At 34.4% G+C, this 24,918-nt stretch overlaps 1 protein-coding gene and 1 long non-coding RNA gene across 4 annotated transcripts in view; one reads left to right on the top strand and one right to left on the bottom strand.

Moving 5' to 3' along the window:
- LOC139151918 (BAI1-associated protein 3-like) overlaps positions 1–24,918 on the bottom strand; it is a 149,260-nt gene that overhangs the window by 115,902 nt on the left and 8,440 nt on the right. The window contains exon 1 of one of the 3 annotated variants that reach the window (XM_070724965.1): positions 1,316–1,338. The exons of the other annotated variants lie outside the window; for them this stretch is intronic. The gene's annotated coding sequence lies outside the window, so the exon portion shown is untranslated. Of the gene's footprint in view, positions 1–1,315; positions 1,339–24,918 lie in introns of those variants that run through there. 3 annotated transcript variants of the gene reach the window in all.
- Positions 923–23,462, top strand: LOC139151921 (uncharacterized). The gene is made up of 6 exons (XR_011556509.1): positions 923–1,056; positions 1,325–1,401; positions 13,088–13,246; positions 18,244–18,458; positions 21,138–21,340; positions 22,015–23,462. It is a non-coding gene; the product is annotated as an uncharacterized lncRNA (long non-coding RNA).

Below are 24,918 nucleotides of genomic sequence, written 5' to 3'. Positions count from 1 at the left end.
GCAAAAGAGCAAACCATCAAAATGTCTTTTGTCACCACGTTTTATAATAAATGAAATATCTGGCAGTTGAGCCAATTATTTCTAAGAATAATAGAAGTAATTGTTTCAGCAAATAATACTAATAGTCTATGAAGGATACTTGCACATATTCAATAAAATGATCACAATTGATGTTAACGATGACTCTGAACAATTACTTCACAGATCAATTAATGGCAAATCATCTACAAAGGCCACTGTGTTTTCAACATCACCTCACCAATATTACTAGTAGGTGATTTGCGGGATATTATTACATTTTTTACCAATTTAAACTGACGTGAAAGTTTTGGATTTCCCTGTTACAGCAAGTGCATACAGCAATATTGGCTTGATATCATAAAACATTTTGTGAGTACATACAGGTACAAATAGCCTAGAATCCTATTCCGTCCGATTGCCTCCGTACTGGGTCGGAGGTACGGAGGCAAGCAGATGGAATAGGATTCTAGGCTAAGGTACAAATGATGCTGACTCAAAGATACTAAAAACATTTTTGTTTTGTAACTTAAAATAAAAACCTTCTTCTATAGTGATATGGCAAAGACAATCTGATATATGTATTATCTGGTACAGAGATAAAAATCAGGTAATGCACTACAGACAGACCCACCACTACAATGCTGATTTTGTGCCGCGATCAAATTACTATTTAGAGTGTTTGACAAAAATTCCCACAATTTCTCCCAACAGAGTTGAAGATTTATCCCATTCACAGGTTAAATTAAGTCACTGAACTACTTGCAGTCCAACAAACTTCACACAGAGTTTGGGCAAAGCATGTATTAAAAGAGAACATCTCATTTCCTTTTAACCCATAGACCCTGAAGGGTCAGTGCTTTACCCCAGTTATATAATAATGATGAGATTACAGTATGTACAGCTCGATATAGACACAGTGAGTACACGTTGGCAGTATAAAACAGATGCAATTACGCAGACTGCACTGAGCTTAGTTGATCAGGTTCATAACCAAGATTCTTCCAGTAGTATTGCCAAGGAAACTTTACGACTGTGGTGAGTATTTCAACCTTTGCAAAAGGTCATTTCAGCTTTCCCTCAACTGCAAAGGGGCAAGTCTTTTAGGATTGCAAATTAACTTCACAAAGACTTCACACACAGTGCACATTCAGAAGACAATGAATAGCACAGATTTGTATTACACAAATTCCATCACTTGTACTGGACCCTCACTTTGATAATGTTGAACTCTGTATGATTTACATGATTCAGTATAGTGTAAAGTGTGTATAACAAGGTAAATTTCCACACTTACTTTGTCAAGGTTTACATAAGATGCAGATAATGTCTTGTGAACAAAGGAAATCATCCGGTCACCAATAGAGGGTGTTTGGAAGTAAGGTACGTACAGAATTATAGGTGCATCCCAAAAAAGTAACCTGCATTATCCTTGTGATGGCTTCATCTCTGTACTACCGGTTCAACTGCGTCATAAACATCCAATTTGCTTTTAGCAAAAAACACAATTAAAAGATTTTCAGAGTGACACTACCAAGAGGATGTTCAAGAACAAAAGTAAAATGCACGTTCATAATAAGGGGTTGACCATTCGATATCTGGGGGGTGTAAAGGTACAATGCACAGGCCATGAAAAGGGGTTGACCATTAGATATCCTGGGGGGTCTAGAAGATTTAAAAAGAAAAGATTCCAAGATGCTGCCTTTGAAAAAAATCCAGCCAAGGATGGAAGAAAAACACAAAAAAGAATGCAAGCAGACATGAAGTAAAAATAATGCATTGACAGTTACCTTAGGCCGTTACTTTTCTTTTACTTTTATTTTTCAGCTCAACCTTTAAGGGCATCCCATTTAAATTACATCATTTAAATTCTGCACACTGAACTGGACTGGCAAATATGTTAGTGAACTCCGTGTACAACCACAAACTGTGGTTACACAACTGCACTGGAAGAACTTGAAACCCATTACGGAACAAACGAGAGGATAGCAAATCCCTATGCAAATAGAGTTCTGGAGTGGCAAGTCATTGAGGCAGGCAATACAGACTCATCATTACATGAGTTTGCCATCCATCTATTTGAGTGTAAGGTTACTTGACAAGCCCTAGACAGAATGAATCAGTTTGAACATCCTGAAAGTATGTATAGGGTGATCAGAAAACTGCCATATCAAATTCAGGACAGATGGAAAACCTTTGTAAAAGACAAAGGGGAATCTAAAGTAGCTGCTATATTTTCTATAAACCTCATCACCCTGCTAGAGATGGAGGGTATGGAAACACACTACCACACAGAGATTAGAATTCATAATTATGACCTTGGCATTGAAAAAACAACTAACAGATGCAAGAAAAATAGTACTGGTAGAACAAACTCCAAGTGACGATAAGGCATGGGAATTAAAAGCCATGCCTTAACTGCTTAAAGATGAGAATCGTTCACTTGAAATATAAGTACCTGATATCATCTCCTCTACAACAGACAGTTTAGTTTCTGAAAAATCAGGGTGTACAGCTTGAGCTATCTCAAGTTAGTTTCTTGAGTAAAGTATGCAGAATGGAAAACACCCATAGCCGTGCACCATCATCATTATCAAACAGTGGTGATAAAAAAGACGAAGATGAGCAAAAATAGTAGATGTATAATAGCTGTAAATATTTTCTCAACAAATGAATGGGTTTGTATTTGGTATCTCCTACATTGTTCTTTATCATGACTAAAGAGAGTGGTTTAATTGACCCACACTCAAGAAAAACAGGGTACAAGGCCCAGGAAAAGTTATCTTAACATGTTAAAATCCAATTATGATCTATTTGACTGTACATAATATGTGATACCCGGTTTGGGTTTGTTTTTCTGTTTTTTTTTAGTTTTGTTGTTGTTGTTGTTGTTGTTGTTTGAATTGGCATTTTGTTGTTTTTGTGGGAGGTTGTGGGTTTTTTATTAACTCTGCACTAACTTGCAATTTTGTTTTGTGATGTGTAGCAGACCACATGCAAGTAAGGGAAAAAACTGACATGCATCAAGAATTGGTTCAATTTCCATTGCAATTGCACGTTTTCAGATGACACATTCTGATGAATGAAAAATCCTCTTTTAGTAACATTGCTGTACCCTAGCTGCAGATAAAGCAAATTAAGTAACAGACCTGAGTGAACAACATCTATAAATCTTGTAATCCACACATTTTACAGTCAGGAGTTTAAATGCCACAGAGCAGGGTGGTCTAAGGGTCGATCACTGCCAGGGGCTGTGTGTATCCTCAAAAGCAGCAAAAAATTTGGCCAATTAAAACAAAACTATACGACTGCTTACTTTTAGCTAAACATGACATGAAACATAACACACTTATTTGAGCTTTACAAGCCAGAGGAACTGTTTGCAGCGATGTAGCCCATACTACAATACATGAAACTCTCCTTATATCTTCATGGTGCTATCGGTCGGCCAGTTCAAATTTGTAAACACGTTTTGGCGTAAGATTTAAATACTAGAAGCTTCGCCAGAATTAAAATTATCTAAAAATAGCATTTTGTATCTTTAACATAATGGGCAAGGCACATAGTCTCTGTGTACATTCATAATTGCATGCTGGGAATACTGAAACTGTGACACAGTAGATGGATTACAATGGCCGATCTCCCATTCTGTTTCAGATAATGATGAAGTACATGTTGAAAGAGAAACATATGCTTGAACATAATTCAAAGTCAAGTTTTTTTTTTCAGATCTATCAACCTCAGCCTATCTCAGACTAGCTTTCCCTTTATCTGCTGTACCCATTCCATTTCTCACATAATGCATTCTTTTTTAAACAGGTATACACACAATGATAAATTCTCTTGTAAAATTGGTCAAGACTTCGCATTGCACAATATGACTTGTTTTACATCTTAAATGTCATCAGGTGAGATCCATAAAATCAATATGCATAAATTTTGAAGTACACGCTACTATTGGAAAATAGAGCAAATTAACGTAGACTTTTTTGGGGATATGGCAGCACTGTTTTCAGAGTATCTCCTCCATATATTACATCTGACAGGTATCTTGGGAATGACATATTTATTAATGTATGTGAGCAGACACCTAGGGACTCCAAGAATACACAAACCATGTCTGAATAGCTCACTGTACATGAAAAGCAGTATGTTTAAAGAGTATCAATGATAAAACAGTATAGGTTTTGGTAAAATGAATCTGTATGTCATGGTATGTAGCAACCAATCACTTACACTATTTCAATGTTATTGTTAATAGTTTTCAAAATGGATTTGCACTTTCACTCACTATATTACGAATTCTAACTCTGATCAGAAAAGACACCTTTTCCAAAATTTCAGGCAATGTTGACAAGGCACTTCAACACAAATTTCCTCATTTATTGACAGAGGCCATGAAAACAGATAATGGTACAGCCATTCAACTTAAATTTGTCAAGCCCTCAAGCTGTTGCCATGACACTATGCAAAGCTGGCCTCCAAGCTACTCCAATGCTTGGCAACACCTGTTCATTCTTCTGCGAGTTGATCAAACACTCTGACATTAATCTCTTTTCAAAACAAAAAAACACTTCATTTCACAGAACTGCATTCCCTGCCCTTGTTTATTTTACTGACCCAATTACTGATTATGAAACAGTACAGTTGGAGTGATCATTGGTGTAATTATCTATTCCATTTACTATGGAAGTGATAGAGCAAACAGATCTTATCAAATCGAACACTCAAGATCAATACTTGGAAGACAAAATTTATTCAACAATCCACTGTAATTTCCTTCACAGAAATACCTACAGTCTCATGACCAATCTGCATGATTTTTGCCTTATCTAATATGTACAATACTTAAAAATGACTAGTTTTTCTCTGAGAAAAGCCTCACTTTTTCCTACCTAATATTTCAGAATTAATGATGACACTCAGATGCCCTGAGTGTTACCCAAAATACTTTGCAACAAACCAAGTGACCTGATCAATAATTAAATTGAACTATCTTTCTCTGAGGTCAGGTAAATTTGAAAGGACATATGAAAGTGTAATCAATATTCGATGAGCATGTATTCCTCATGGTTAATCACATGGATGGGGCATTTTCTGCAAATTTCCTGGAACAGTTAATTTGATAAATGTATGCCAAATACAGTTTTACATAAAATTGCCGGGATAAAACTCATCTAATTTTTATAGGTAGTTGTGTCGTACACGCATGTAGATGAAGACACAAGAAAGCTTCATGCATAATTCTGACCAGACGGTAACATTTCATTGCCATCTCTGGATTTCTTTCAGTGACTTGAATTATCACCAAAAAAAAAAAACAGAACTACTATACATTGTACTAGTAGTGAGAATGAAGTATTTTGAGGATAATTTTTGCAGAAATTTGAAGTCAGTTTTAAGAAAAATAAGACGGGCTTGTCATCCATAGCTGCAAGTTAAGAGTGTAGCAAATTTACTCATAGTTTTCTTCTGTCAAAACAGCAGTACACCCTGAAATATGACATAATCGCCGCCGCCGGTGTGAAAGATTAAAATCAAAATGTGAAAATTATGCAATACTAAAATGAAGCATGCAGTCCATAGCCACAACAAATCAAATGTCACTTAAGAACTATACAGCACGAAGATAATAAATTTTATTTGCACAAAAAAGAGTACGTGTGTAAAGTAATTTTCATGATAGCTATATTGTTGGATTGTCATAAACTACTTTCTCAGGTAAGAGATGGAATGTCTCTCTCATCATTAAAAATTTATCACAATTTTATGTTGATAAGATTCCTGGATTATCCAAAGAAATAATAAAAAGTAAAAGGCCACTTTTTATTATTTTTGGACGCATTTAATGGATTTATTATTCAATATTTCATACCTCACTGATATCAATCAAATATTAATGTTCAGAATGCAAGGCTGTTCCCATAAATCTATTTTTTGATTTCCTTGAGATCAATGCTTGCTCCAGGGATTTCTGTTATTTCCCATGCAAAACATTTCACATGAAACAGTTGCAAAACATTTCACATGAAACAGTTGCAAATTCAAGATACAAACCTCTTGCAATATTAATGCTGAGGCAAAAAACAATAAAATAAAGTCGCCGGCATGCCATGGATGAAGTACCAGCTGTATTTTCAAAACACTTACCCTGATACAGTCCTATCGTTTTTGAGAGTTAATTGGATGGCACATTGATCTGGGATTATTGAAGACCCATTAGCTGAATCTTTTTACATTCTACTAACCACAAACATACCATCTAATTTTCGGAAGGATGTTATGGATTCCGGGTTTGGTATAAGAGCCATATTGTCTTGAAAATGTCACTCTATTTCGATTAAATTCACGTACTTGCACGTTTATTTGCCACGGCACAATTTGAGTTCAAAAGTTGAAAATTATTTTATTTGTTATTATCTAAGTTGTGTGTTTGTCGTCAATGTTTGAAAAACATTCTGTGGTCACATCTCTTTAAGCAATTCCTACATATACTGCATTTGATTTTAAACCACCTTATCAAAAAGGATGTATTACTTAAAAGATACACAGCTAGTGAGGCTTGAAGAGGTGATATGACAGGAAATATTTTAGGACAAGAATACAAAATATTCTATGCAAAGTCATCCTCATATAAATAGCAGTCATATTTCTTAATTGAAACAACTTATTTAACAATAAGATATGTGATATTTATTCCATCATGTTAAATTTATCATGATATTCCAAATTTAAATAAACAAGATTTTGAACAAGTGATTATTTTCAAAGTGGCCATTATCACTCGAATAACGGTTCAAAAGACATGGAAAAATAGCATGGAAAAATGCAATCATCCAAAATTTATTTCAATTATATTGATTATCATATGTATGCACGGACAGACACCACAGGCACTTGCTATCTTTGCTACACACTCTCTCCCTCACCTCCCAGCTACCCTTCTTCTTACCCTTCCCTGTAGAATAAACTATCTTAGGTTGAGTTGAATGTCTAGTTTGCATGACAAATTAAAACTGCACAGTTTGCATGACAAATTAAAAAACTGCAGCCATGACTTGAGATACTGAAAAGCCACTTAGGGGGAATGAATTAACAGGATATGGCCTGCTAGCGGAAATGATAAGAAAATCTAGGTGTTCTTGATTAGTTCACTGTCACCATTACATCAATAGAAATGGCACATATCCGTCATTGACAATCCACTCACAAGCAGTGCCATTAGCATTATGGGTTGTGTGCTGGGAAACATGTGAGAGTAGATTTTTCCAGATTATTTTCCATGGGGTGTGATATCAAATCCTCTACTGTCAGCATATAAACTCACAGCAGAGGAGAAGAGAGACCCCATGTTGATAGGTTTTAAGGTGACATAGCAGATAATGGAAGGAGAATCGACAAAATAATATGGATGTAGCTGCCCAGCTGACAAAGTACAATGTATTGCCATTTTACAACAAGCAGCAACAGCGTCTGTCAACATCCAACTTTCCTATGACATCATCCCCTTTGCTTACAATACATCAAAACAGCTTGACCATTCTGGATGCACACATACACAAAATGTCAACGATCTTAGAGGGTAGTCAATCAAATAAATATCAGAAATTACTCTAGAATTACTGGCTTGATAGGAAACAACTCTCACCCATTCAATATAAAGCATGCCGTCTGCACTTTTCAAGTGAAAGAATTAATAAAACCGTATCCACTTATCATTGCTCAGATAAAACAACACATACATGTATGAATCAACTTCAAGCAGATGAAAACATCTTGCCTTCATGTCTTTAAAACTTAAAAAATAGTGACAATGTCACTGGTCGCTCCCATATAGTTATCAAAACAAGCTAAAATCAAGCTAAAAGATTTTTTTATCACAAATAGAAACAATTCCCCCAATAAAATAAAATTATGCAAATTTCACCAGAATTTGATCAAATCTTACTGACGTCACCCGTAAAAACCTCTACACTAAGTTTCAACTCAATCAGACGTGTGGTTTCAGAGTTAAAAAAAAATTTTGATCAAAAATGAAAAAAATAGCCAAAAAATGCAAATATGCAAAGTTCACCACGATTTGCCCAGATTTGGGAAAGGTCACTCCTATGCACTTCCATACCAAGTTTCAAATCAATCAGACTTGTGGTTTCAGAGAAGAAGATTTTTGACCAAAAATGGGGAGAAAATTACAAAAAAATTCATGAAAAATAGCAAGTCCAAGATACTGACCCAAGATGTGCACAATCATTTCAGGTCAGCCCAAAGTACTTACATGCTAATTTTCATCTAATCTGCTCAGTGGCTATTGAGATTTTCAATAAAATGTAAACTAGTAAACATATATACATACGGCTATAAGAGCTAACAAGCGACCCAATGGTCGACAGAGCTCTGCTGTGTTATGTAGAGAGCAACTTTTTGTGACATATGTATTGATGAAGAAGGTTGAGATCTTTGATAGCTCATTTAAGGATGGCCTGACCTAAAATGGCAAAATTAGCTGCAAAAATACAAAATTGATGATTTCATCATAATTATGTTTAAAAATGTATACCAAATATCAAAGCTATCACATGAGTAACTTTTGAGAAACAAATATTTTGACCAAAAACGGCAAAAACTGACCCAAAAATACAAAAATTGAAGATTTCATCAAATTTCACTATATCACACTAAGAGAACCCCAGGAACCTGTATACCAAATATCAAAGGCATCAGACAAGTAGTTTTTGAGAAACACATTTTTTGACCAAAAATGGCAAAAATTGCACCAAAAATACAAAATTGCAGATTTCATCATATATTCCGTATATCATATTCAGTTTATCTGTAGGAACCTGTATACCAAATATCAAAGCTGTCAGACGAGCGGTTTGATGAAATAAATTTTTGACCAAAAATGACAAAAAAATTCCTTAAAAATACAGATTTGCTTATTTCATCACAATTTGAACAAATCCAAGTTGGGCTATCCCTAGGGACCTGTATACCAAATATCAAAGCTGTCAGACAAGCGCTTTTGATGAAATAAATTTTTGACCAAAAATGACAAAAAAATTCCTTAAAAAATACAGATTTGCTTATTTCATTACAATTTAAACAATCCAAGTTGGGTGATCCCTAGGGACCTGTATACCAAATATCAAAGCTGTCAGACAAGCGCTTTTGATGAAATAAATTTTTGACCAAAAATGACAAAAAAATTCCTTAAAAATATAGATTTGCTTATTTCATTTATACAATGCAAGATCCGAGGTACATGAATATTCCACATTGATTAAGGGTCATTAGCATAGAATTTTAATACCGAAACAATGCTCATTAATGTAATCTGCATATTTGAATATCATTATACCTCGCATCTTGCACTAATAGATTTCATTACAATTTGAACAAATCCAAGTTGGGTTATCCCTAGGGACCTGTATACCAAATATCAAAGCTGTCAGACAAGCGCTTTTGATGAAATAAATTTTTGACCAAAAATGACAAAAAAATTCCTTAAAAATACAGATTTGCATATTTCATCACAATTTGAACAAATCCAAGTTGGGTTATCCCTAGAGACCTGTATACCAAATATCAAAGCTGTCTGACCAGCGGTTGAGATTTTTTACCAAAAACGCCTTTTTTGGCACTAATTTGCATATTTTTGGCAATGACAACTTCATTTGAACAAAATCTCATCTACAGCTCATCATCCATGTACACACCAAATATCAAGATGAAATATGCAGCGGTTTTGGAGTTTTTGATGTTGACGGACAGACATACAGACATACAGACATACAGACGTACAGACATACAGACATACAGACATACATACATACAGACATTTCCCTAGCCTATAAGAATAGCTTCCATTGCCATATATACATATGGCTATGGGAGCTAAAAATTTGGTTTAAAGATTCAATTGTTCTGTATCATAGAAAAATATGGAAAGTAATTACTATTATTGCTTAAAAGGAACAGCTTGGGTTGGGGCCTAAACATTTTGCAAACAATGTTGAGGTAGAAAGCATCCAGGGACAGATATTTGGGTCTCACGCTTTTATAATACTTTTTTACGCTCCCATATATGCATATGCAAATGGGAGGTATTCGTATAAGGTGGAAAAATGGCGTCTGTGTGTATGTATGTAAGTATGTATGTATGTCTGTTAGTCCGTCCGAATCAAAAACTTTTAAACCGTAGCACCTACTGTCCTAGTATTTGGTGTACAGTTGCACCTAGCTGTGGAGATGTGAATTTGTTCAAATGAACATGTCAGTGCCAAAAATATGCAAATGAGGGGGAAAAAAGGAAAAATCCTACAAATGGCTAAAACTCAGTAAGCATTGGTCAGATTTGGTTGAAACTTGGTATGCAGATTTCTTTAGGTATTCTAAATTATGTGTGCAAAAATTGGGATGAAATTTGCATGTTTGTATTTTTAGGGTATTTTTTCCCTTTTTAGTCAAAAAATCTTGTTTTCTGAAATCGCTCGTCTGAATGCTATGAAACTTGATATTCATGTTCCTCAGAATGACTTCAGTCATGCTTGTACAAATTGTATTGATATTGTCATATTTGTAATTTTGGGGCAATTTTCCCAATTTTTGATAAAAATTTTTTTATTTCAAAAACTGCTGATTTGATAGCTTTGATACATGTATCCAAGATTAATCTCAATATAATGTATTAAGGTATGTTGAAACTGGCAATTTTTTTTATTTTGGGGGCAATTTTTGCCTTTTTTGGTCAAAAATTTTTTCTCCAAAAACTTCTGATCTGGTAGCTTTGATATCTAGTGTACAGGTTCCTAGGGTTTATGTTGATTAGATATATTTAAAATTAGGATGAAATCTGTAATTTTGTATTTTGGGGGCAATTTTTCTCATTTTTGGTCAAAAAATTTGTTTCTCAAAATTTACCAGTCTGATTGCTTTGATATTTAGTAAACCGGTCCTTAGGGTTTTTGTTAATAAGATATATTGAAATTAAGTTTAAATCCGGAATTTTGAATATTTGGGGCAACTTTGCGAAACTTTCAGTTTTACTGGGATATCCTTCATTTTGTATTTTTAAGATTTCTTTTGGTAATTTTATACCTACTGGAACTAAGAGTTATATAATGTGGTGATTTAGTAAGCATTTGATATGGTAAACTGTATTTGGTGTTGAAATGCGGCAAAAAAATCCTGGCAGATTTTGAAAAAATCCCTAACAAATGCCAATAAAAAAAATTCAGCCAGAGAAGGTTTGACAAAAAGAAAAGGTGAGAGAGTGGGGAAAAAAGAATGTACAATGGATCGGATAAAAAAGATAATGTACAGGTCTCATCGATCTTCCAGACGCCATCCCTTATCAAATGGTCCACCCCGATGTATTTTTGTGCACAATTAACCATGCAGTGTATTTTAGTTTAAGATGTCAAGTTAGGTAAGGATTTGAAAGGAATAGTCAAGTTCATCACAGTTTAACTTCATCTCTTGTGTCATCATCCTTGTGTAATTGGTTAACTTTGTAAGTTGTTCCAGATGTGGATGTACCAGCTGTTCTGGAAGAAAACAATGTTTACTTTTTCCTGTAGGGTTTCTGAGTTGATGATTGTATGTTGAAATTTCTCCATGTATCTGGTGTATAGGCAAAGTGTAAACATTGGTTGCATGTCATGTATTTCAGTCTATGTCAAATATTGTAAATGAAAAATCAAGAACAGTTTACTGTGTGCTTGTAAAAGATAACATATTTGTCAATACATAAACTGCCTTGCAGATTGATTGTCTTAAATATTATCACAGAAGTAGAAAAGGAAAAGAAACTATTCAAATATTGCTGTAACATATTCACCTTCAGTGCCTGTATAGGCCTGTACTTAACTATTTTATCATTATATTCAGCTGTTTGTTATATCTTTATCACTCTCCATGGGCCAAGGCACACTTGGGAACAGTGTCCATGTTTCATACAATTGTTGACTTGTTTTAATAACTATATGGGAGCGAACAGTGATGTTGTCACTATTTTTTGGTCTACCACTCGTAGGAGTTCCTTTGAAGCCTACAGAACAAACAAGTTTTCAAAGGCTCATTTTCGTGAAAATCTAAAATTGTATTTTCCTCTATTGTATTAGCACTGGATAACAACCATTTTTAATTTCAAGTGCCACTAAATATTGGGTAATTTGTTTCTCTAGTACCAAATGTTGTACACTGACTCTTGATTTGTATTCTTGATTCAAAAAGGGAATGGTTTAAGTTTTCTTACAGAACTTGAAGTGTGAGTAAAAGTCTAAGTTTTTCAAGGCACGTATTACCTTTAATGACAGTTGATAGATGCATTATGAATATTCATGAGTGGTGCATATTCATAAACAGTAGTATGAATATTCATGAGTGGTAATATTGAATCCATCCAAACTCTGATACATATAGTTTCTCATATCCCCTCAGGGCAAGCAATCTGATTTCAACAACAGCATACATATTATATTTTTTTAGCAGAGTGTCAATTTGCGAAATCATCAGACTCTGCATGCGTGGATCCTGGATTAAAATAAATAGTACAGAAACAAACAGGTGATGACATTTATTTATCAAAAAAAAAATCAGAATGATTCAAGAATGAGGGGAGGACATAAATGTATGCAATTTGTAGCACAGGCAGGTGTTATTGCAGTTTTATTGATATTATATCATTACAAAATAATCCTAAACCCATTTTACATTTTGTCATCTTAAATGTTACATCTTAAAATTTTGATGAATGGTTATCACTCCTACTCAGGCTTAAACAGATCCCTAGGCTGCTTTCAACTGCATGTCTGCACTGCAATGTCCATCAAATCAGAGAAATTTAATAGTATTACATCTATGACAAAATAAATCAATAACATTAGAGCTTGGCTAGCTGATGAAATTGGCAAAAGAAAATTTTCTCGGGGAATACAAAGGCAATATATATTTCCAAAACCATCAAATTTGAAATACAGTTTGTTGAAGTAAATTAGGATGCACTCAAAAGATCCATTCAATTCGATTTCACCTTAATTTGTTCTGTAATTTATTTATTTACCTGCAGGTGTCAACTGGGAATTTGCCGTGAAGAGTTGCTATGGTAATTCACTCAACAAAATTCTACAAATGGGTAGCCGACAGCCTCTTAGAAATCAAAAACAGTGTTTGTCATGGCTTCTGACCTCATTCGCCTCAAGCATGACTTTAATATAGTCTACGACAGGTAAACTGGCTTGAAAACATTCATGCAAGACATATATAGTACCCATATGACATGCCGGTAGCAACTTATTGGAGCCCTGAATGATTGGAAATTTGGAATGCTGATTATCAATTTATTACAATGAACCCCACATGTTGGTACATATAACTCACTGATCAAAGGCTAAGAGAAAGAGATAGAGCTGCAAAAAAGTAAACACTGTAAATATATCTGAAAAGATGAATGTGTCCCGACTACAGCCTAGACATATGAAGTGGTTTTGCTAAGTGCAGTACATCGTTAAATTTTCTGATTGGTTTACCAGTCATGTTTACCAGGGTTCACTGAGGAATATCAATGCAATGCTATCAAGGGACATTAGAAATGGTAAAGGGGATCCCAAACCTTAAAACGATGCTTCAAAATCGTAGCAAAAAACACTGAAGAACTCGTAACATTCATAGCTTTGAATCTAAAGTACTGATTTGGCACATCAAAGGATGCTACATGTACATATGGTATGTGCAAATCTAATAATGACCATGATTATCAACAATTGAAAAAGGATGTTTGTTGATTATTGCATTACACACATGCACATACATGTACATTGCATGCTTTCAACATCATTTTATTCTTTTCCCTCCGATCATACCTGATCATAATTTCTGATTGACTCTTTTACCTCAGCTGTGATACTATTGACTGATTCTCTATCAGCTTTGTTGTTGTTTAGGATTTTGAATGAGCCCATTTCTTGGTTACCAGCCTTATATCAACCTTTCATCGATCTTTGCTTCATCTAAACTTCATCCCACGGCACATCATGTTAATCTTCATATTTGCAGTCACAAAACGCAATAGTGATATTAAAATATTACAGAATCAGTGAAGATTTTGACTGAACTATATGCCAACTGTCTCATCCCTTTTTTTTCTAGCTTGATGTTTATTACTTATTCATAGTTTTGTGCATAAATTAGTAGTTATACATACTTGTTGACTGTGGATCATCAAAATTTTACAAGTCTCTCTAATACAACATCTGTGGAACATAAAGCTACGATAGCCCATCCAGGCAGGATATTACTGGTGAGTCTGTCTGGCAGTTTGTGATATTCTTTGGAGACCCAACTTGGCAAATGGCTTCTCTTTCCATTGACCGCTGACAATCACAGCTTGAGAGGCAAAGTGCCGAATAAATCAGCGTAAGGTAAAGCTGTTCTTTCACACTCAACAGTGTGAAAAACACACAGGTGTCGCTTGTTCATAAAGTAGCCTATACTCTGGAGACGCCGTAACTGCTTGATCCTAACTCAAATATTAATCATGAAGTTGCAGCTTCAGGAAATGTCACTACATGCACTGCTGAGGGAGTGTCTGTCCTGCCACTATAGCAATCCATCATACAATACTGATCTTCAACGGTATACCACTCGATTTAGACCATTTCACTTCATATATGCACCTGCTATCACTCGTGCATATATGTCGTGAACAGGTCAAAATCTCGCGGTATACCATCGCTGGGTGTGCTTTATCGCTTAATTATATTATATCTATACCAACATTGGTCTTTATGGTGAAAAAAATTTTACCATGCAGTTTTAACACAAAAAAATGGAGTGAGCAAAATAAAATATTGAGCATTGTCGTCGGCAATTGAGCAGCAGGGACCAATCATTGTTGATGTCAAGGATACGTAGCACACATACTAGGCTACATGTATGGCAGTGTAAGTGATACAAAAGACACAAAGTGACAACATGATTTAAAGAAGCATAAGCCAAATGTTCCAATACAGCAATAAAGTCTAGACTTGTAAAAGCAACATCTAAACATTTGTTTACCCTATTCTTGCCATTATATCCACGAATTTAATTGTTTAACTAGTTCTAATGCCAATTTTTTCTGCTCTCTAAATGATCTGTGTCTCTGCATTAAGCTTCTATGCCAGCTGAGGTGCCTGTTTTCGCACTGCACTGGTGAAATTTTTTTACCACAGCCAGCAGCATGAATTCTTCACCAATCAGAATGACTCACTGACTGACTGACACCCTTATATAATATAATGATGCATAGTTATATTTATCTATTTATTTGTTTGCTTGTTTGTTTGTTTATTTATTTGCTTATTTATTCTTCAAATTTTTTTCCTTTTTCTTCAATAGTTGTATGCTATTTCAAAGCAGCTTCTTCCCCTACAATAGATTCGTAAGCATCAACAAATCTACTACTGGTACTTTTAAAGGAAAAACTTTCAAAGTTAAATGTGGCAGAAAATATCACAAATAGACATCTTCCACATCTATACATGCCATTCAGCATATTAAAAATAGGCTGGGGATCTCATAAAATTCAGTAGTCAGTAATTCTTCCACTTTTCATGTAACATATATCACAGCTTGATTTGATAAGAAATACGTACAGTAGCATCCTAATGCTTTTATGGAAACTACAAAATGTCATCAATTTGAATTATTTTAGCAAAGTATGTCATCACATTAGAGGACAAGGAAATCATTCAAGATACACTATGTGATACATGTACATTCATACAGTCTCAACAAAATGATCTAAAAAGTAATTTATTTGATAAGATTTCATTACCACAAATGACATGCTTTCATCAACTACATTAAGAAATAGATATGTCCACCATCTGCAGACATGTTTGGCATACTGAAAGCTAAACCAAATTTTTTTTTCATTTTTATTCTCTAATGATGCTGTTCACTGGAAAGCCTCTGAGTCAGTGATAATTCCAGGAAAAAAGTCAGATCTTCGTATCACTCAATCAGGATTAATATTCAGCCAGAAATCAAATTTGCTGGAAACAACCAATAAGGGACTGGGTAAAGTTATACATGAACAGTGTATCAGCCACAGACACTGCAGTTATACAGAAAGAAAGGGTAGTTAGACAGATAGCCAGTCACATGAAGACAAATTAAGACATGCGACTGAAGAAGATGGACGGAGGACAGAGACAAGTTTGAGACACTGAAAGGAAAGATTAGAGAGATCAAAGAAGATTGATCAAGACATATGAATAAAAAAATATTGAGATATGCAGAGACTGATTGGCTGATGTAAAAAAATTGCAACAATGTAATACAAATGTTCATGTGTCATAATAAATCACACCATATTAAATGTACCAGCATTCAGCCATATCGTACATACATTAGATAAAATTGTGTTTTGTCTGAGAAAATTCAAGGTGCCCCTGAAGAAAGACAATGATCAACGGTTTGGTGACGGCTGAAAAATGAGAAAGAAGATGCACTGACCCACATAGCATTGATAGGCACTGATCAGTACATAGTGTCTGTCTTTCAGGGAGTAGCCTGGTAATTTGCATTCATACAGGTGTGCCCAGTTGACACACTGTCTCACATTTTCACTGCCATGCATGCTGCGCCTCTTAAAGTAAACAATTTTATGGGGCTCTATAACGTATAGTAGTTGGTGTTTGCATACACACACACAGCTGAAATATAGCTGCGTTTCATGATGAAAGTCACACATCTCCAACATGCGAGTGATCCATTTTGGCAGTTACGATGTAGTCTATGTGTTCATACAAGTGTAGTAACTGTTTGTACAAGGATGTGTAATGGTTATCATAAAAATGTTCTGACAGAAGGTAATAATCATAGACCTTCACAATAATCACTGGCAATATGAGGCAGGGTGCATAGGTCACATACTCATCAGAAAACTGGATTTTGTAACATACAGCTCTGTGAAAGCAAGCTGTAGAGCTGGCCATGTTACAAATCACAATATAATCTGATTAGGATTTTATGATGGAATTGGATAGGCGGAGAGCTGCCTGCAAATGAATGATGTGCACTGAGAATTGAGGTGTACATATCCTACAGAGCTCTGTAGTTTGTATCACATCACATTCCCTCCATCACCGCGTTTGTAGCATAGAAATCAGAGGCTCATTCCGTATATATCCTTTCATGAAAAACTTCATAGAATCGGTATTCAAATGAATATTCATAAAATATTACTTATTACATTATCATTATTCCAACATTATAAATAGAAAGGATGTACACTACAACCATATTTAGCTATAAATGTGGATATGTTGTAGATACATTATACTTTAGATTTTGCAAAGTTGTATCAAAAGATTAATATACAGTTTACCGTATTAAAACCTGGCCAGTTATTTTCCAGTAGTGCCATAAAGCAAACAAATTCTGAGTGTTTTATAAATATGATTTAATTATTGTCAATATTGTTTTATGATTTCTGTTCATATTCATATTCAGTTTTCACAAAATGTTGATTGTGTACTATAAGCTGATGAACAAGCATGTGAAAGAACAGTAAATTGAACTTTAGTTGGTGATGTAAACAGAAACATGCAAGGAATATAATACCTTCCAGCACAAATTATGGATTGAATGAATGAATGAATCTACGGTACGTGCACCTGTTTCTATTTGCACCCTGGATTCAAATCCAAGCCTGATGCCGCAATTATCAATGCACATTATAATTTCAAGGTTGACAACAGTGGCGTCCGAGTAATGGCCGAGTCTAGATCTCCGCCAGGAAGTTTTCTGCAAAAGCGTTCATCCGGGATGGTGATGAGCAATTTACTAAAATCCCCGTGAAAGCCCTATAGACTGTTGCAATCCTCCGAGGCAATTACACCTCCAGTCTGCCTACACACTTCCCTTTATCCACGACAAAGTAGCTGTCAATGTAGTCGGTGTGCGCAATAGTATATGCAAAATGAGACACCTGAAATAAAGACAGACTTCGAATAGACTGAAGAGCCGGGGGAAGTCACCCATTATTTTCAATACAAAAAAATGAAAAAATCTGGTAATTACATTGAGATGAAAAATAGCCTCCACCTAACACCACATGTAATGACATTTTACAGTGATGCAAAACAAAAAGGAATCAATTTCCTGAGGAACCGAGACTTTGATATTGCACATATTATAAAACATTTTTTTCCTTTCTGTAAATTTACTTCTCAGCAGGCTATTTGTTCCGGAGAGATGAGAAACGTGTATACTCCTTTGGTGTTGGTGGAGATTTTATCCGATTCATCACAAGACGGTGCGTTATTAATGGAAATGATGGATAATGTTCATCAAAGAGGCTAGGTACAAGCAGGTGATACAGTGGTATAATGTGATGATACAGTACAGTATATCAATGAGGACTGAAGTCATGGTAATACATGCAGATGAAGGTGATGCAATCAACACTGAAAACTTTCGTCAGAGAAAGTGACAAATTCTAACCTCAAATTTCTACTTTCTATAATAGACATTCTACTATTATCATAATTAATTGGTACTATTATCATAATTAATTTTTCGTAGAATTCTTTTGTTTCAGTTTCTTTCAGACATTGTTTTCATGGCAACTTGCAATAAGTAAAGAGATACAAAAATTGTACTGGTAATAGAGAGATTACTGAAATACAAATAAACAATACTGAAGAGTTAATTTACAATATGTATAATTATTTCCCAAGAACGGGAAAATCTTTCTGAACATACATGTAGCAATTCTAGTCTGATTTAGATATGACAAAAATTAAGCCAATGTAATTTTCAATGCTACATATAGTTATAAATGCCATGTCAGATAACTTCCTCAGGAGATATAATTTTCTTAGACACAAACATATTTGAAGCATTGCCGCCAACAGATACACTGAGATGTCTCCTCCAAACATAATTATACATATCCTTGAGTTTATTCAGTATCTTTTAATCAAAATATTATGACAACAATAAACATTTTTACTGTCAACAGAAAACAACATGTTTTCATCCATCCAGCACCTTTTTGCCATTATTATACCACATTGAAAAAGGAAGATTTTACTTGGCTTCAAATTCAGTATGTATCTTAACTGCCTGTCTTCAATTTTAAACCAAGACATAGAATCTCCTTGACAGCGATAAGTAAACCTTGCAAGACACCTAAAGGAATAGAGTGAAGGCAGGTAGGTTCACAATTTCAAATAATGCTCCACTGATAGCCAAGGTCAGCATGACCTTGAATACAACAATTAGTCCTCCTCAATTTTGGCCCTTCATTCCAACCACTTAAAAAAACTAACCAAGATGAGAGTATAGCAGAATGAATGCCTCCTATCCTCCATGCCGATAATTCCCTGCCTCCTTGTAGTAGAATCTGCTCAGTCAGGGTACCTTTAAAATATACAGTAATTGAGATAGACACTTTAGCCCAAAGGACAATGTTATGTTGTTATAATGTTGGCTCAATATGATTGTAAACCTGCCATATAAGCAAGGCCTGCTAATTTCATTCTATACTTTGACAAAATGACAAATATGAAAGCATCTAATAGAAAACACAAGGTTACAAAAGCATTCACAGAACTTCCAATATTCAGGCAATATTGCTGAAAAAGCCAATAAAATGATACAAAGTGTGGATTGTGCTTTTAATTTACAATTTTACAGCCTCCCACTTTATCTCTGTCTGTAATTTCCAAAGTCTGCATCATAAAAGACATTAGAAGGATATGAAAAATCGTACACTTCATGACTTTATCCGTACTCAAGATTTGCAGACATGCAAGATTTTTGAAATAAAAGATATTATATTTTCAGTATAAAGTATTATCTAAACCCAAGTTCACAGTCCCATGCTAAAATTGATACAGTCACTGCAACTGGTGTTTCTATATATACAACCATAAAACATAGGGCCAAAGTCCCTGAAGCTACTATAGACATGGATACAAAATTAAGTATTTCCTGACTGTATGAAATTATCTCACTAAGGTCATCCTAGGGACCTAAAAACCAAATATTAAAGCTGTCTAACCAGCGGTTTTGAAAAAACAAGCGACCCAACAGTTGACAGAGCTCTGCTGTGTTATGTAGAGATAACTTTTTGTGACACATGTATTGATGAAGAAGGTGGATATCTTTGATAGCTCATTTCAGGATGGCCTGATCAAAAATGGGAAAATTAGCTGCGAAAAATACAAAATTGATGATTTCATCATAATTTATATTACATTAAAATAAAGTTTAGGAACCTGTATACCAAATATCAAAGCTATCAGATGGGTAACTTTTGAGAAACAAATATTTTGACCAAAAATGGCAAAAATTGACCCAAAAATACAAAAATTGAAGATTTCATCAAATTTCAATATATCACACTAAGACAACCCCTAGGAACCTGTATACCAAATATCAAAGGCATCAGACAAGTAGTTTTTAAGAAACACATTTTTGACCAAAAATGGCAAAAATTGCACCCAAAATACAAAATTGCAGATTTCATCATATATTCAACATATCATATTTAGTTCATCTGTAGGAACCTGTAAACCAAATATCAAGCGAGCGGTTTTGATGAAATAAAGTTTTGACAAAAAATAACAAAAAAATTCCTTAAAAATACAGATTTGCGTATTTCATCACAATTTGAACAAATCTAAGTTGGGTTATCCCTAGGGACCTGTATACCAAATAACAAAGCTGTCTGACCAGCGGTTATGAAGAAGAAGATTTTTTACCAAAAACACCTTTTTTGGCATTAATTTGCCTATTTTCAACAATATCAAAAAATTAAAAAACGAGTTTCTCATAATCATATTTTGCATCTACACACAAAATATCAAATCAGTAACTAGTGCGGTTCTCAAGATATTTGAGTGGACGGACGCCTCACAAAGGACATACATACATACATACAGACTGACGCCGGACGGACGGATACCCATCCCAATAGCTTCTATAGACTATAGTCTATAGTAGCTAAAAAACAGAAGTTTCCACAGACAGACTTTACATATGTACAGCTACAATATTAAGAGCAAAGTAAAATTTCTTTTCAGTCCTGTACAATGCAGTTTTGAATTATTGTGTTTATACAGGAAGATGACAAACTTTGCAGATTGGATATGGAAGTGCCCAACTTTATCACTTTCACATCTCTTTTTGGAGCATCAAGCATATATTTTCCTGAATGCCAACATCAAACCCTCTGAGGATCCTCAGCTTACTCGCTTCTTCAAATGTAATAGATGTGTACACTGCAAGCCTACACGGAAAACACTTTGTATCCATGGAAACAAAGGTGAGGTACATATTATGCACTGAAGTTTTTTCATAGACTTGGGCCCATCTACAGCATTTAAATCATGCAGAAAATCCTACTTCACTTCATTTTTTTTTCTTTTCTTTTCTTTTTTCTTTCCTTTTCATTTTTGTCATAGTGCCATCTTGAACATCAACACTGCTCTTGCATTTGTATCGTGGTGGGATAATATATTTTTCGAAACAATCTTATTAACACTTCCTTTCCAAAATATTCTTCTTATACCCAAATGTACTATAAAAATGATGAAAGAGAGTTTGTATAATTTATATCCCTGGGTGATCTCAGCTACTCTACCGTATTTTCACGTTTTTTCACTATCAGTCAGAAACAGCACTTCCTGCCATGCGAGTGAATGAGTAAGTTTGAGATGCACAGCAAAACACACAAAAATTCAAGAGAAAAATGAAAATACTACAACAAATATATTCCCTTGGTTCGATGAAGATGGAAATGTCATAATTTTACATCATCTAACATTTCCTGACTAAAATGACGTATCTGGTCAATATGATTATGATGATTAAGACTGACTGTTTTGACTTTTCATTCATGAATATTTCAATACGCATCAAAACAATGGCCCATGGAAGACATCAGCTGCCCATGCAAATCATCTCTCTTATGTTTTTCTCTCTTTTTTTATTCAACAGAGCAAGCCTCAGCAAAATCTCGAGTTCAAAAGATCTGTCAACAAACAATTCAAGAGGTAGGCACAGAACACAGAAAAGGAAAATAGATACTGTACTATTTACCATAAAAAGCGCCAGGCAAATACTTGCTCAAGGCAAACACAGTTTAATCAACCATCACGGAGATTATGGCAAGAAATTATGTACCATCACACAGACAATACAAATACAATACAAATAACAGGCAATATAAAATACAAAAATATATAAGCACCTGCATTTATTTTATTTTATTTACTTGTTTCAATCCTTTTGAAGCAGCTGGGGCTCACTAAAAACAATAGGAGTAGTAAGTACAGGGCACCGGATATGCAAATAAAAAGTTACTGAAGAGCTAGCTGAAAAAATCTAGCAAAGAAAACAAGCCATTATTATCAACCAAACCATACTGTTAGTGACTAAAGCTGAAAAGGAAATGTTATTGTTAGTTAAATTGAAGATTTCTTCCTACTATCTACCGGTACTATATGTGTTAAGAAACATCTGAAAAGTTGTCAATTTCTTTGTAAAGATCATTGTTTCTGGTAATTCTTTGTAGAATCACTTTCATTCTCTGAAATCCTTGAGTAAGTTCAATTCGCTGTATCACAGACAGCCGAATCCCCTTTGAGTATCATGTGTATCCTCTGAATATCTATTTTGTGTGATCTGGAAAATGCAACCGCATTTACATTAGCATACTGTTATGTATACAAAATCAAGAACTTTGCAATGTTCACAGGGTTTGTCGATTCTGATTTTTTTTCTGAAATTCCTAACCTCGAGCAAATTAGATTATTGCCAAATCCCTGACTGAAACCATACTTTTTCACCATAGTTACAACACTTACCACTGTAATGAACTTTTTACAAAATATATAGTCTTTATATATGCCATATTTGCTTAACCCTTTGAGCGCTGTAATTTTCTCCCGCCAATTTTAGTGCAAAATTTTACCAATTTTTATGAATTTTTCTGTAATGTTTGACAATTTTGGACCAAATGGACATCACATTTCATTGTCTGCAGTTTTTTCTCAAAATTTTGGCAAAAATCTGAGAAAAATTTACTGGGGTATATTTTATGATGGGGACAAAAATTGACTTTGGCGCTCAAAGGGTTAAGATGTATGTTAAGATACACACTTCACCCTCATCATCTGGGAGCACATACACACACTGAACTGAGGTTTCAAAACCTTGGAGCATTGAACAGGTTTCATCAATGAATATTAATCCATGGACAACACAGATGCATTTTATTAAAAAACGCCTTGTACATGGAACCTGCAAATGGCAGCTCCATAACATTGAAAGAATTTGTGTTTCTCACATTTCCTGCAATCACTTAGAGCATTCATCATAACACATTCTATAGTTGTCACAATACTATGGCATTAAAGGAAGGCCTCTAGATAATATTTCTATAATCTTGTTTTCGAGTCCTTCTTTTGAACATAAATTATCCTAATGTTTGATATGACTCATCCAACATATTTTCAAACATTCATATCAGTAAATATCACCAGCAAATGGTAACTATGACGAAAATATGCTAACTACAACACATCTCAAGAACATCTTACAGTTTACATGACAGTCATTATCTGGTTCATAGACTGTCACATTACCTCCATTATTTGAACTTTCGTTGTGCAAATACACACAGAAGGGCTAAATATTTGAATACTCATCCTAATTTTTATGGATGACAATACAAGTCTCATTAAACTTGGTAACCAGGTGGGTAGATAAGTTGCCTGTGATCTGCTTAACTAAACTGCTTATTGCAGGTCAAGAAACACAATCCGATTTACTGGTATTCTGTGGTCAGCAATTCAAAGCAAAACCTAAAATTCAACCATACGTATTCATTAGAGTTGCTAATTTTAAAAGAATTTGACCAAAGTTTCAAATCTAGGTCATGTCTTTGCACCTGCAATTACAAAATTTAATTGTAAAGATTTCTCATCCAAAATAAACTCAAAAACACAAATGGCTAATTGATCATACGTTCAATAAATCTACAATAACATCTCAAAAACTCAGACATTTGCTGAAATATTTTTTCTGCAAAAAGTGAAAAGTTTTATCAATATAAAATTTCTATTCATATTGCGACCATTGTAATAAATATAACTTCAAATATCAGGCCATCTGCTCAACAACTCAATAAAAGATTTTTCTGCCAAAATTGAAGACGTAATAAGATAAAATTTTACAGAATACATTATGTCACAATTTGAACAAATCTGAGTTATATCATCATTTACATCTAAAAAATGTCAACTCCATCTCATCAACATTCGGAGATACAGCAAAGAACAAAAAAAAAACAAAACAGACAAAAAAATATTCTCACAAAATACAGATTGTAGATTATATCTAATCAATATATGAATTATTCACTCAGGTCACATGTCTAGATGAACCATACAATAATCTAATATCAAGGTACAAAGCATAGATAAGTGTTTTTGTTAAGGCCGGTACCCGGTAACATTACCAAGGTTCCCAAGTCATTTTATCGGGGTTCCCCTTGGTAAATCAATGCAATCAGATTAGGGGACAGCAGAAATGTTACCCGGGTTTCCAAATCATTTACCAATGTTCGCCAACCCCAGCAAAAACACTGTAGATTATATTTTCACAAGAAAGACAAGATGAAATACAGTTTGCTCTTTTTTTTAATCTATAATTCACTACATCAAAATTTTTAATCTCATCAAAATTTGAAACAAAATGTAAATGAAATCATGCAACTTGTACTGAGGAGAAATTCCAAACTAGACCTGAGAAGCCATACTAAGGTTGATAAGATTAAACCTACAAGGACAAACATGTCAAGGAAATTTCTCCATTGCCACTTCAATACAAATAATCATA

This window comes from Ptychodera flava, chromosome 15 (genome assembly GCF_041260155.1).
Source record: "Ptychodera flava strain L36383 chromosome 15, AS_Pfla_20210202, whole genome shotgun sequence".
NCBI lineage: Eukaryota > Metazoa > Hemichordata > Enteropneusta > Ptychoderidae > Ptychodera > Ptychodera flava.
This window is presented reverse-complemented; position numbering and strand designations above follow the sequence as displayed.